This window comes from Nicotiana sylvestris, chromosome 1 (assembly GCF_000393655.2).
Source record: "Nicotiana sylvestris chromosome 1, ASM39365v2, whole genome shotgun sequence".
NCBI lineage: Eukaryota > Viridiplantae > Streptophyta > Magnoliopsida > Solanales > Solanaceae > Nicotiana > Nicotiana sylvestris.
In genome coordinates, this window is record NC_091057.1 from 89,468,432 (window position 1) to 89,481,444 (window position 13,013).

At 33.8% G+C, this 13,013-nt stretch overlaps 1 pseudogene; it reads right to left on the reverse strand.

Moving 5' to 3' along the window:
- Positions 1-1,707: 1,707 nt before the first annotated feature.
- On the reverse strand, positions 1,708-11,723 carry LOC104243543 (uncharacterized; annotated as a pseudogene).
- Positions 11,724-13,013: the final 1,290 nt, after the last annotated feature.

A 13,013-nucleotide genomic window follows, 5' to 3' on the forward strand; every position in this document is an offset into this window, starting at 1 on the left:
GTGATGTAAACCAACTTATCTAAATGAACTGTCTTGAATAGAAAATTTGGAAATTATGCTTGAAATTAAATTATTGAGCAAGTTACCTCGCAAACACCAGGTTGCGGGTTAATAATAATCACACATTTAACTATGTCATAGATGCATCTTATGTGGTATACATGGGAGGTGAATGGGCTCAAATTCACCTTTGATATTTCCAGCATTCATGGGATTCAATCCCAATTTTAGTTGGTCTATTAATTAATAAGAACAAGCACTATAAGAGAATTCATAAAGAACTTTCTAGTTCTTCAATATACCCATGTGAATTCTCTTTTATTTTTGCACATTATACTTAAATTAACATGGCTAAATCAATTATACTAACCAGATAAATTATCAATATTGATAAACTTCAGCTTTACACCATGACGTGTGCAATTATCAATAAACTTCAAGTTTATTATGATATGAGTTTTTATATCAATAAACTTTCACTTTATTATGGCATTCTTTTATTTATGTAAAAAATGAAGAATAAAGCGGGTAACTTTTCACATACATATTACCCCGCTACAAGTTATAGTAATAGAAGATATTAAACCTTCCCTTTATTTATAGTCTCAATATAATCAACTGTTTTCGCGTATATTTTGGAAACTGAATAAGTTTCTTTGCGACTTACTACAACACAATATCTTATTGGTAATCAGTTGTGTTTCTCCAAAATAGTATAATTGGCTCTTGCAGAGTTCTCACTTAATTTTGTAGTACCACATATTCATTAACATCCATATGGTGAATATCTCTTTCAAAGAGAAAGTTATACCGTTATGGTAATTATCAAAATTATATACAAGATCTGTTTTTTTGCATCACTGTTGTCCTTTAATAATCACATTGCCAAAATATTTTGGCGTACAATAGGTACGTGATCATTCATGTCATAATAATGACATTATTTTCTTATTTCATATCAAACCTCCCTCTAGAGGTGAGTGTGGTATATTCACTACCACTAGCACGTTCATATTCTTCCAAGAATGAATATGTATTCATAAATCACATATTGTCACATTCAAATCATGAATGGATCATAATCATCTATATGTGATTTACAAAATCTCATATCAAATCGATGACAAATATTATTTTCATAGAGTGAAAGATTATTTTGAGAATTCTTATTATTATCATTACCACAATGATGATGAATATACACTACAAAAAAAAACAACGTTTAGCGACGGCCACATTCCGTCGCTAAATCAATGTGTTCTGTCGCTAAAGTTGTTCAGCGACGGATTCAAGTTGGTCCCTAAAATGCTCGTTGCTAGGCTTATAGCGACGAAAAATACCAAATTATTGCAGAACTAGCGACGGATTAGCGACGACATGTTTCTGTAGCAAATTTTAGCGAGGGAACTATCTGTCGCTATATAGCTTGTTTCTATCGCTATTTTGACGCCTTTCATCGCTGCAATACATAATAAAATTCATCGTTTGTTCTTATAGCGACGAAATTGTCTGTCGCTAGCCGTGTTATAGCTAATTGTCCCTGCTTTTTGCAATAAAAATCTTTTGTCGCCAATTCGTCGCAAGATTTAATTTTATGCGATAATTTTAGCTATGGAACGTATCCGTTGCTGATTTTTAAAATTCTTTTTATTTATTATTTTAAATGTACTCTGTTCAAGCATATTACATAAAAGCTATTAAATACACTTAATAAAAAGTCACTGATATTAATATAAATTAACAATATATTCAACAAGATCCAAAATATATAGCATAATGCATATAACAGTATCATTAAGTACAAAAAATCCACAAGGACCAACAATAATGTCCAAACAAAGTAAGCTAACTATGCTAGGCTGGAGAGTTACGGTCATCATCAGAACCCAATGCATGAACCTCATCAATGTTAGCAGCAGTAGAAGATGTTGGAACTATAGGTGCCAGATCAGTATTTGGCTGATGCGAGGATAAGGAAACTAATTCGCGCCCGCTCAACGATTACAGGAACTATATGATCTGTCAGTGCAAGAATCAATCGCATCACTAACTCATCCAGATTCCCTGTCGGTGTTGATTGAGAATTTGGAGGTGTTGCTGACGATGTAGCATCAGATCCAAAAGAGCCATGAAGATTTGGCCCGTAGTAGCATTTTGTTGTGATCCAAGACCATATACTCTTCTTTTCTTTTCTCCTCCCGCGGCTTGATAATATGCTTTACACTGATCAATATCATATTGAGTTTGTGTTTATTGTTGTAATATCTCCTGATATTTTTCCTGTAGAAGAGTTAATAAGAACATTCAATTTACAAAATGAAAAAACTATATGAAAGTAAAGTCAATTAAAAAGTTATCTTACATGTACGATTCGGGATTTCTCAGCAATAAAAGATGTTCCATCATTACCATGTGTATGGACGTGTAAATGCAACTCACTTGGTGTTGGATCTCGACCCTTTATAACAGCCTACACAAAAGCTATTCAATTAAGAAGATAGAGCAACTAAAGGGTATAATTGGGAAATTTGGAACTAATGGCAGCAATAATACTCTAGAAACAATCCACATTCTAGTCAGGGATTACAACTATATGTGGAACTACATGGAGGACAAGTAACCAATGAAATTATTCATGGTAGGACAAGTAACCAATGAAACTGACCATCAAATGACCCCATTGAGGAATTGCCAAAATAAGTATCAGTAATTCATTAAGAGATATCCAGAAAGCAAGCAAAATTCCAAAACACTAGAAAGGCCAAAATGATGCAGCTTGTTAGACTGAACCTATGATGGTAGAGTTGCAAAACATTGTTGTATAACTAGGCTAAGACCATTAAAAAAGAAAAGAGTTGGGTAAATAATTTTGTTCCTCTTATGTATCTAGTAGAACAAGGGGATTATGTATGCTGATTATTATAGCCAAGAGGCACAGAATATGGAAAATGTATTTAAGAGTTTTAGCTAATCTTTTGTGCCTATTTATTTCAGTCACATATGAAGAAGAGAAGCAAGGAAACATTGAAAAAGGCACATATGCATGCTAAAGCTAAAGTCAGGGAAACAGAACAACTAGAGAAGACCTGAAACATGGGTTCAACTTCAGCAATAGTCAGCAATAGAGAGAAACTAATACTTGCAAATATGGGTGAATACAAAGTAGTAGTATGCAAAGACGGCGAAGCTTTCGAAATCAACAGAAGGCAACAACATACAACAAAGTCACATAAATTATTTCCAGGTCACAGCATGCAAAGACGGTTCTCTGAGGAAGACCTGGAAACATATGGAGCTTTGTATGAGAAATTTGGTTTCCAGACTGCATTGCAGGTTCAATATAGGTACAACGACAATCTATGTCTATTTGAGCTGTAAAGTCCCTTTTATGCCAGCTTTTTCTCTATTTCACAGACAGTTGTTATATACAGCAAACCAAAAAAGGATTTTATTTTGATGTCATTTACAGCTGTGGTGAGAAAGAGGTAGACTTAAGAAAGGTGAGGATGGCTTCCACATACAAAAGTTAGCAGATTTCACAAGCCCAGAACAAAACCCATAAACAATGGGGTCGAAAACCCATAAACAATTGCTTCTATATTGTTCTCTAAGAATCACATCTCTACCAGTTGATTCAACAAAGCAGTAATACAAACTCGAACTAAAGGTATGTATACTATCAATAGCAAAACAAGTCTCTTACAAGTCTATCAATAGCAAAAACAAGCACCAAATTATTGTAATGGTATACATAGAAGGTTAAAGGTTCAGATATTTTAAATACACTTACAAGTCTCTTGCGATACTCCCAATACTGATAGAGCCACCTGTGTGAGTCCCAGTGGCAATTTCGCTCCCACCACAATGATTTTTTGCATTTATTTCTGACTTTTCAAAACACTTAGGATCTTTCCAAAGTCTCAACCAACTTTTCTACACATTATTTGGAATAGTGTCCGGTTGCACCATATTTGCTTTTAGTTTGCTAACAAAATCACTATATCTTTTTGCTGCCCTACGCTCCCATTGGATCCGCACCGCACTATCAATTGAAGAATCCCAGTAGAAAGCCTTCTAAAATAATTTTATAAAGTAATAACATTAATAAGTTACATATAAAAGTTAATATACTTTCTAAATCTAATTGCGATGGATTATACCTTGAATTCTCCAAAATAAATTTTTTTTAACTCATTTGAGATGCTTTTCCAGTTGAATCCATTAGGATCAAGTTCATTCTTGAAAGACTTAGTTATAAACTCAGAGCATTCAAATGAAGGCTCTAACCTGAACAAATTAGAAGACATTATTTAAAGGAATACTATGTATCAATAATAATATACCAAAATTAATAATACAAGTATTGACTAACCCTGTAGGAGAAATAGTAAGAAGCGGCCGCGGCCGGCGGGTACTGCTACACTCGATTTCGCCTATTATGTTGCTTTGAGAAGATGTACCCTCGCCTATTGTGTTGCTCTGATTAGGGGTATTTGGAGATGGTTCCAAATTAATAGTTGGGGTACTACCATGGCCAGATGTTTGAATAGGTGGCGTACTACTAGGACCTAATGTTTGAACTTGATTGATGTGATCCGGTCCACCTGAGGAACTCGTACCACCTTGTTGAGGATTGATTGTGGGAATGGGAATAGTAGGCATATTTTTATGAGTAGCAAAATTACCCCTAACTGAAGATTTACCTACACGGCCTGCGCTACCTCGCCTCTACCTCGAGGCATATCTACAAAATAAATAAATAAAAGAAGGATATGAAACAATGCAAAGAGACTATAAATTGATACAAAGAGACTATTTTAATGCTAGTAAGGGCACTATAAAAATAACCTTAGTAGTATAAATTTAAAGTGAAAATCTCTTCCAATTGCTCCTTTTCTTGGCCTGCAATGGGCTGCTCCAACTTAACCGGAGCAGTATAAAAAGAAAGTGAGAATGTCTTGTATGAAAATGTGTTTATGAGCTCATATAAGAGCAACAGAATAACTAAGTACATGAAAATAAATGAACCATTAACAGAAGCAAGAACAAAAAGTTCAACTATTAACAGCAGAAATTTATTAGAATAAAACAGAATAGCTTTAATTGAGGATGACTATTTTAATGTTAGTAATGGCACTATCAGATGTACAAACATTAAGAAAAATAAAGAATCAGATGTCCACTTTTTTACTAATATTAAAAAAACAATCGAAATGAAGAACATACAGAAATCTAAATAACATAAAGTTAACCATAAGATTTCTTCAGTTAAATGACTAAGCCTTTCCTTGTTTAATCAGGTAACACTATTAAGTTGATAATAAACATTATTATACTACTACAAAAAAGAGTCAGACTAATGTAAAAAGAGGCACAATACAACGTAAGCTAGAAGGGTACTATACCATTTAGATTTCTCAACAAATCCATACTGATAAAGGTGCAATTCAACAGTTTCAACATCCATGTATTTAATGTTGTGACATTTTTTACAGGGACATCTAATATTGTCACCACTCATGCGATTGCGCTGAGAATAAGCAAACTGGAGAAACTTGTTCACACCAGTTATGAAACTTAAATTAATACCCCCTCGGCCATCCAACCTTTTGTACATCCAATCACGCTCTAGATTGTCCATGTTCCTATTTAATATTAAAATAAACAAGACCTTAGAGTTCTTTATTTAATAAGACATCAGAATGCTTTCTAAAATGAACAACAAGTTGACATCAGAATAAGCTGAGAATTACTAACACCCCAATCTTGGAATGAAAACACATCTTGGAATGCTCAGTTCCTTTCTTTGACCAAAATAAGAACCTTAAATAGACAAATGAAATGCTATATATTGAGGATTACAAGGACATGAGAACTCACCAGACCCAGAAATGTCTTTTGGATCAAGCACGGAGACGTCTAATAAAAACTGAATCTTTTCGAGAACTTTTACCACGTAAATTCTTGTCGACCTGCAAAGAAAATTTTCAAACAAAGGGAAAATAAATTAATGTATAGCAAATGCAAAAGTAGGACAAAAATCTTCACAATCCAAAACTAAAAGGAATTTGGGTTTACAAATTCTTCATGAAAAGGCAAAAAAAAGACTTAATTAGACAACTGGAAAAACAAAACTAAACTGAACAAACTTTTCTGCACTCTCTTGCTTCATAGAAAAGTTGTCTAAATATATTAAATAAGAAAAGAGATCCCCACCAATATCAGTACAAGTGGGGCAGAAAAGTTGAGATTAGGCAGACAAACTTGTTTCAAGGGGAAGGAATTAAGTATAAAGAGACAATTACCATTCTATAAAAACTTTGTTCTCTAATTATTTTCTTTAATTAAGAGTATGTAGTTGATTTGCAACTCGTAAAGTTCCAAATCAACATGTCTTCTGGTCCTTTAGTTGCTGCTTAATAAAAAAAAGCTAAATTCTAAAGCATATGCTAATAGCCTAATAATATACCCCCTTAAAAATTACAATGAATGTCTTAGGTAAATATTCCAAAGTACTCAAGAAACGTATTTCAAAGCTGTACGATATTTCATATCAATAAAAGAAGAGAAAAGTGATACTAAATTAAACCAGCTGCTTTAATACAAACTTCCATCAAATTGCATATTATAAGGTCAAATTTGTTTCAAGATCCATATCTATAAAGCATAAAATAAAAAAGATGCTTAAAACACATTTCTTCAGTACTGATTCCAAACACCAAATATGCAGTTAACATAAGATTCATATAAGATAAGCAACAAACTTTATACATATGCTTTTTTATAAACAAAACTCTAAATAAGTACAAGAGATTCCTTCTTGCTAGCTGAACTTTTATTTCATTTGCATATATAGGATCGGAAGAACTCATTATCCGCATATATGTACAGTCTCAGATTCTTGATTCTCCTCTACAAGACAAAATCAAGGACTAAAAAGGTAAATTTTAGCCCTCAAATAGCAAAGGTCCCAAGTGTATGTACAACACAGCCAGGGGCGGAAGGAGGTTTACGACCCCCTTTGCCAGAAAATTATATTATACATATAAGACAAAAAGTGGCTACTCTGTACCAGATGGTAGTTGGGACACAAATGCTTTGCTGCAATACATGTTGGTGAACAAGTGTTGGTAATATTTGTACTCATGATGGTGATCAGGTATTTGGATGCAAATGGAATCTGCTATGATTCTCAACTCATTGGCATGGGACTGGCTAGAAGATGTAAAGAGAAAAACTACACATAAAAAGATAGTAATGCTATGAACATCACCCATATTAGAACTAGGAAAACCACTGAAATTACAAGAGCTTGTGGTGGTGCATGCAACAACACTCTAGGGCCCAAGCAGTACTTGAACCAGGGAGCGGACCCCTTGTAGTGAAGTTGAATCCACAGCAAAGGTCAATGGCCCCTGATCTTAGTTCCTCCATAGAGGTTTGAACAAAAATATTCAACTTAATGTTCAACCAAACAGTCTAGCCAAACAGACTCAACCAAACAGTCTGGTCAAACAGACTCAACCAATTATCACAAGCTTTTTAAAACATAGAGTCCAAGATAATGCCTCAAATCATATAAAAATTATAACATTCAAAGAACTCAGTCAAGAAAAACATAGGCAATACAAGATAATATATCAGGTCACAAGAAAACATTTGAGATTGAAGCACTCATTTAGGCAATATGACATAAACAATCAGAATACTAGAAAATACTTCAGATTTCATCAAGTACTCTCAGTAAAGTAGTCTCAGTTAAGAGGCACATGGTACAAAAAATTATCTCACGATTTAGAATTTTCAGCTCAAAATACAGAGATGAACAAACAATTTAACCAACAGAACTCACAAGCTCAAAATTTCAGAAAATTTTAAGAGGTAAGAAAGTAATGAACAACAAAGAACATTCAGCACTTTCTATTAACAGGAAATTGAACCTCTCACAGGAATGAAAATTGAACCTCTCACAAAAAATTGAACCTGACTTCAGTTTAGAAAAGTTGAACAATGATTCTCGCCCAGATCTACAAGACAGGAATGAAATCACAAAGAAGCTTACCCATTCGCCTGAGAATTTTGCAGAGCAGCAACATACGACTTCAAATAACCCTAGATTCATGTCCAATTTTTTGTATTTGAAGAAAAAAATTCATATTTTTAGAGAGTAGTGAAGGAGTCTGATAGGGAGGAGAGAAAGGGGTGTTTGCCCTAATTGTTCGAAAGATTCTCTTTTGACCAAGTTACCTATCTTTAGACAGAACATTAGCGACGGAATTAGCGATGGATTGAATTCTGTCCCTAAAAATAACTAATGAAATTTTTGGAATTAGATTTTAGCAACGGATCTAGCGACGGAACAAAATTTTGTCGCTAATATTACCTAAATGAAGCTTTATCTTAAAGAAACTAGCGACGGAAATTTTGTCGCAATCACCTTTGTAATGTCTCGATAAATAAAATGAATGCAGCGACGGAGGTTTTGACGTTAAATCCGTCGCTAGATTGTAATAATTTTTGTCGCCACATTTTCGTCGCTAATTTTGTAGGTAAAATAAAGCGGTAATATTTAGCGACGAATATTAGTTTTTGTCGTGAATCTGTCGCTATATTTGATACAAATTCTTTTGGTAGCTTATTTGGCGACAAAATACAAAATGTGTTGCTAAATCCGTCGTTATGTAGCTAAGGATTATCTCTTGTCGCTAAATTCCGTCGCTAAACACTATTTTTTTTTGTAGTGATAATTTTATCTATTACCATGACCATATCCATTGATACCTTCACGATAATAATTTTATCTTCTTTCAAACTTATCACATTCTCTTAAGGGAACGAGAATAAAGCAAATTCAATGGGACGGGTTTTCCATTTCTTTGCCCACAATCATACATGAATTTGATCATGACAAGACATAGACATATCGGGTGGTTATAATTTCTTGCAAACTCTATTAGAGTTATAATCAAAGTTTATTGTCTATGCTTGTATTTAAAATCAAATTATAGAATTTCAAGAAAAATAAAGTAAAATAATTAATTACCTTAAATCCAGAATTTAATTATGAAGGGAGTTCATGGAACAATTGACAATCATTATGCTTAATCCCAAAGCGTCTACTCAATTGCTTAGAGTCTCGTACGTATGCAACAATAAAAAAAGAAGAGTATTGCAGAGAAAAGTAGAAGGAGAGAATTCTTATTGAGTTTGGGATCAATTACAATGGAATAGAACTTCTCCCTCTATTTATAGGGAAAAAGTAACGTAGGCATCAAGTAACAAACCCTAAAATCTCTCTAAAATATAGAGATTATACAATTATACAATCAGAAATTTTTGGAACAATTATACAATTGCTTGGGCCCGACGGTAGGCCTCAAATTATATAACCTAAAAGCAATCTAGTTAGATTAAAGTAATTGATTCCTTATCGATAACAAAAATAATGTAATGAGATTGACAGCTTAAACAATTGAACGAGATGAGTAAAGAATAAGAGAAGAGATTCTTATTCTTGATCCAGACGGATTGATGATCAACAACGATAAAGTGAACAATAAATTTGATAGAATTTCAGTAAAGTGTCGAGAATCAAACTGTCGGGAAAGGGGATACTTATAAGATAGGTTAGTTATCATCGTTCCTAATCTCTCCGTTGCCTGTTGTAATTGTGAATCCTAGCTGAGGCGTAACAACAGAACGTAATTAATAGTAAATCCCATATACCCAGGAGTCCCTGCCCTTGTCTGGTATGAATAAGGAGATTGCAGGGATTAGTTCTCCGGTCTTCAATATTTGACTCCTATATTAGCCACGTGTGAGGTACATTTTTTAACAATTCAATTTTTTCGACTACTGTATTTGTATCTTTGGTGGACAAGATAAAGTTATCAATTTGATATCTACTTCTGTCTATATGATCCTTACAAAGTATATTTCAGTGATGACAATGAAAAGGAGGACTTTGAGGGGATAACATACTCATATTTATTCATGTATAGCTTATTCTAGTATTATTTATTACACATCAAATGAGATAATACCAAAATTTAATTATAAATGTATATTTAAACTAGCTAATATTAGTCACTAAATACTGAGTAAACACAATCTCTTATAAAATAAAGACTGTAAAGTAAAGACAAGTATAGAGAGAAACTGATATATTATTCGACTTCAAACTTATGTAAATAATGAACTGAAATCTCCTCTATTTATAGAAGAAAGGAAGTTGTTGTGTAAGCTGCTACTGCAAGCTGCTGTGTAAGCTGCTACTGCAAGCTGCTGTGTAAGCTGCTACTGTACCAGGTATAGATAATTTTTTGCCAAGGATAATGTTTATCCATAACGAAGTACCGAAAGGATAAACTCATTGTACCAGGTATGGATAATGGAGTATCGAAAGGATAAGCTCATTGTACCAGGTATGTATAATTTTCTACCGAGGGTAATGTTTATCCATAACAGAATACCGAATGAATAAGCTCATTGTATCAGATATGGATAATCTTCTGCCGGTAGTAATGTTTATCTACAACGGAGTACTGAAAGGATAAGCTTCTTCAAGAGGCTTATTTCCAATAGAGTACAAATAGATAAATATGTTTACGGAGGAGTACCATATAGATAAGCTTCTTCGGGAAGCTTATTTACAACGGAGTATCAAATAAACATCCATAATATAATATATTTATAACACTCCCCCTTGGATGTTTAAAAGATAATGTGCCTCATTAAAACCTTACTAGGAAAAACCCCATGGGAAAAAATTCTAGTGAAGGAAAAAGAGTACACAGTTTTAGTAATACGCATTGCTAGGTGCCTCATTAAAAACCTTATAAGGAAAACACTGTGGGAAAAAACTTTAGTAAGGAAAAAAGAGTGCATCACGTATTATACTCCCCCTGATGAAAACCTTGTTTCAAATATTTGAGTCTGCGCATTCCAATCTTGTATACCATCTTCTCAAAAGTTGAAGTTGGCAAAAATTTAGTGAATAAATCTGTTGGATTATCACTTGAATGGATTTGCTGTACATCAATGTCACCATTTTTCTGAAGATAATGTGTGTAGAATAATTTTGGTGAAATGTGTTTCGTTTTATCTCCTTTTATAAATCCTCCCTTCAGTTGGGCTATGCATGCAGCATTGTCTTTGTATAAAATTGTGGGTCTTTTCTCACATTCCAAACCATATTTTTCTCGAATAAAATGAATTATTGATCTCAACTATACGCATTCCCTACTTGTTTCATGAATAGCTATTATCTCGGCATGATTTGAAGAACTAGCAACAATAGATTTCTTTATGGAGCGCCATGATATGACAGTACCTCCATATGCAAACACGTACCCGGTTTGAGATCGAGCTTTATGGAGATCAGATAAATAACCTGCATCTGCATAACCAACAAGATCTGCACTATCTTTGTTAGTATAAAACAAATCTATATCAAGAGTTCCCTTTAAATATCGCAATATATGTTTAATCACGTTCCAATGTCTCCGTGTAGGATAAGAACTATATCTTGCAAGTAAATTAATAGAAAATGCTATATCAGGCCTTGTAGCATTAGCAAGATACATCAGTGCACCAATTGCACTGAGATAGGGTACTTCAGGACCAAGGAGTTCCTCATTATTTTTTGGAGGTCGGAACAAATCCTTATTCACTTCAAGTGATCGAACAACCATTGGTGTACTCAATGGGTGCGCTTTGTCCATGTAAAAGCGTTTTAATATCCTTTTTGTATAGGCGAATTGATGGATAAAGATCTCGTCTGCTAGATGTTCAATTTGCAAACCAAGACAAAGTTTTGTCTTTCTTAGATCTTTCATCTCAAATTCTTTCTTAAGATATTCAATTGCCTTTTGGAGCTCTTCTGGAGTTCCAACAAGATTTATGTCATCAACATAAACTGCAATTATAACAAATTTTGATGTCATTTTCTTTATAAAAATACATGGACAAATAACATTATTTACGTAACCCTCTTTCAGCAAATATTCACTGAGATGATTATACCACATGCTCCCAGATTTCTTTAAACCGTACAAAAATCTTTGTAATCTGATTGAATACACTTCCCGAGATTTTGAATTTGCTTCAGGAATCCTTCAGAAATTTTCATATAAATTTCATTATCAAGTGAACCGTACATATAAGCTGTAACTACATCCATCAGATGTATTTCAAGCTTTTCATGTAGTGTTAAACTGATGAGATATCAAAATATTATGGCATCCATAACAGGTGAATATGTTTCATCAAAATCGACTCCAGATCGTTGTGAGAATCCTTGTGCAACAAGGCGAGCTTTGTATCTTTCAACTTCATTTTTATCATTCCTTTTTCGCACAAAAACCCATTTTTGACCAACTGGCTTTATAGCAGCAGGTGTTTGGACTATGGGTCCAAAGACCTCTCTTTTAGCAAGTGACTTCAATTCCAATTGAATTGCCTCTTGCCATTTTAGCCAATCAAATCTTTATCGACATTCTTCGACAGATCGGGGTTCAAGATCCTCACTATCTTGCATAATATTAAGAGCAACATTATGTGCAAAAATATTATCTACCATTATTTCAAATCGATTTAAATTAATTCCATCACCAGTAGAACTTATTAAAAGTTCCTCACTCACTTGAGCTTTAGGTTTCATTGATTTTTTCAGGAATCTCAGAACTAACTAGATCTTGGGTCTCTTCAGGAGATCCCTTCATTGTATCATTTTGATCATTTGTCGATTTTTTTTCCGAGGATTTCGATCCTTAGAACCCAAAGGCCTACCACGCTTAGTGTGTGCTTTAGGTTTACTAGCTCTCATGCTAGTAGATGGTCTTACTGGGACATCAATTCGGATAGGTACATTCTCTGTAAGGATATGTGACTTAGTTATCCTTTTCAAATCAGTAAATGCGTCTGACATTTGATTTGCTATATTTTGTAAAAGGATGATCTTCTGGACCTTTTGATTACATATGAGGGTACGTGGATCAAAGTGAGATAATGAT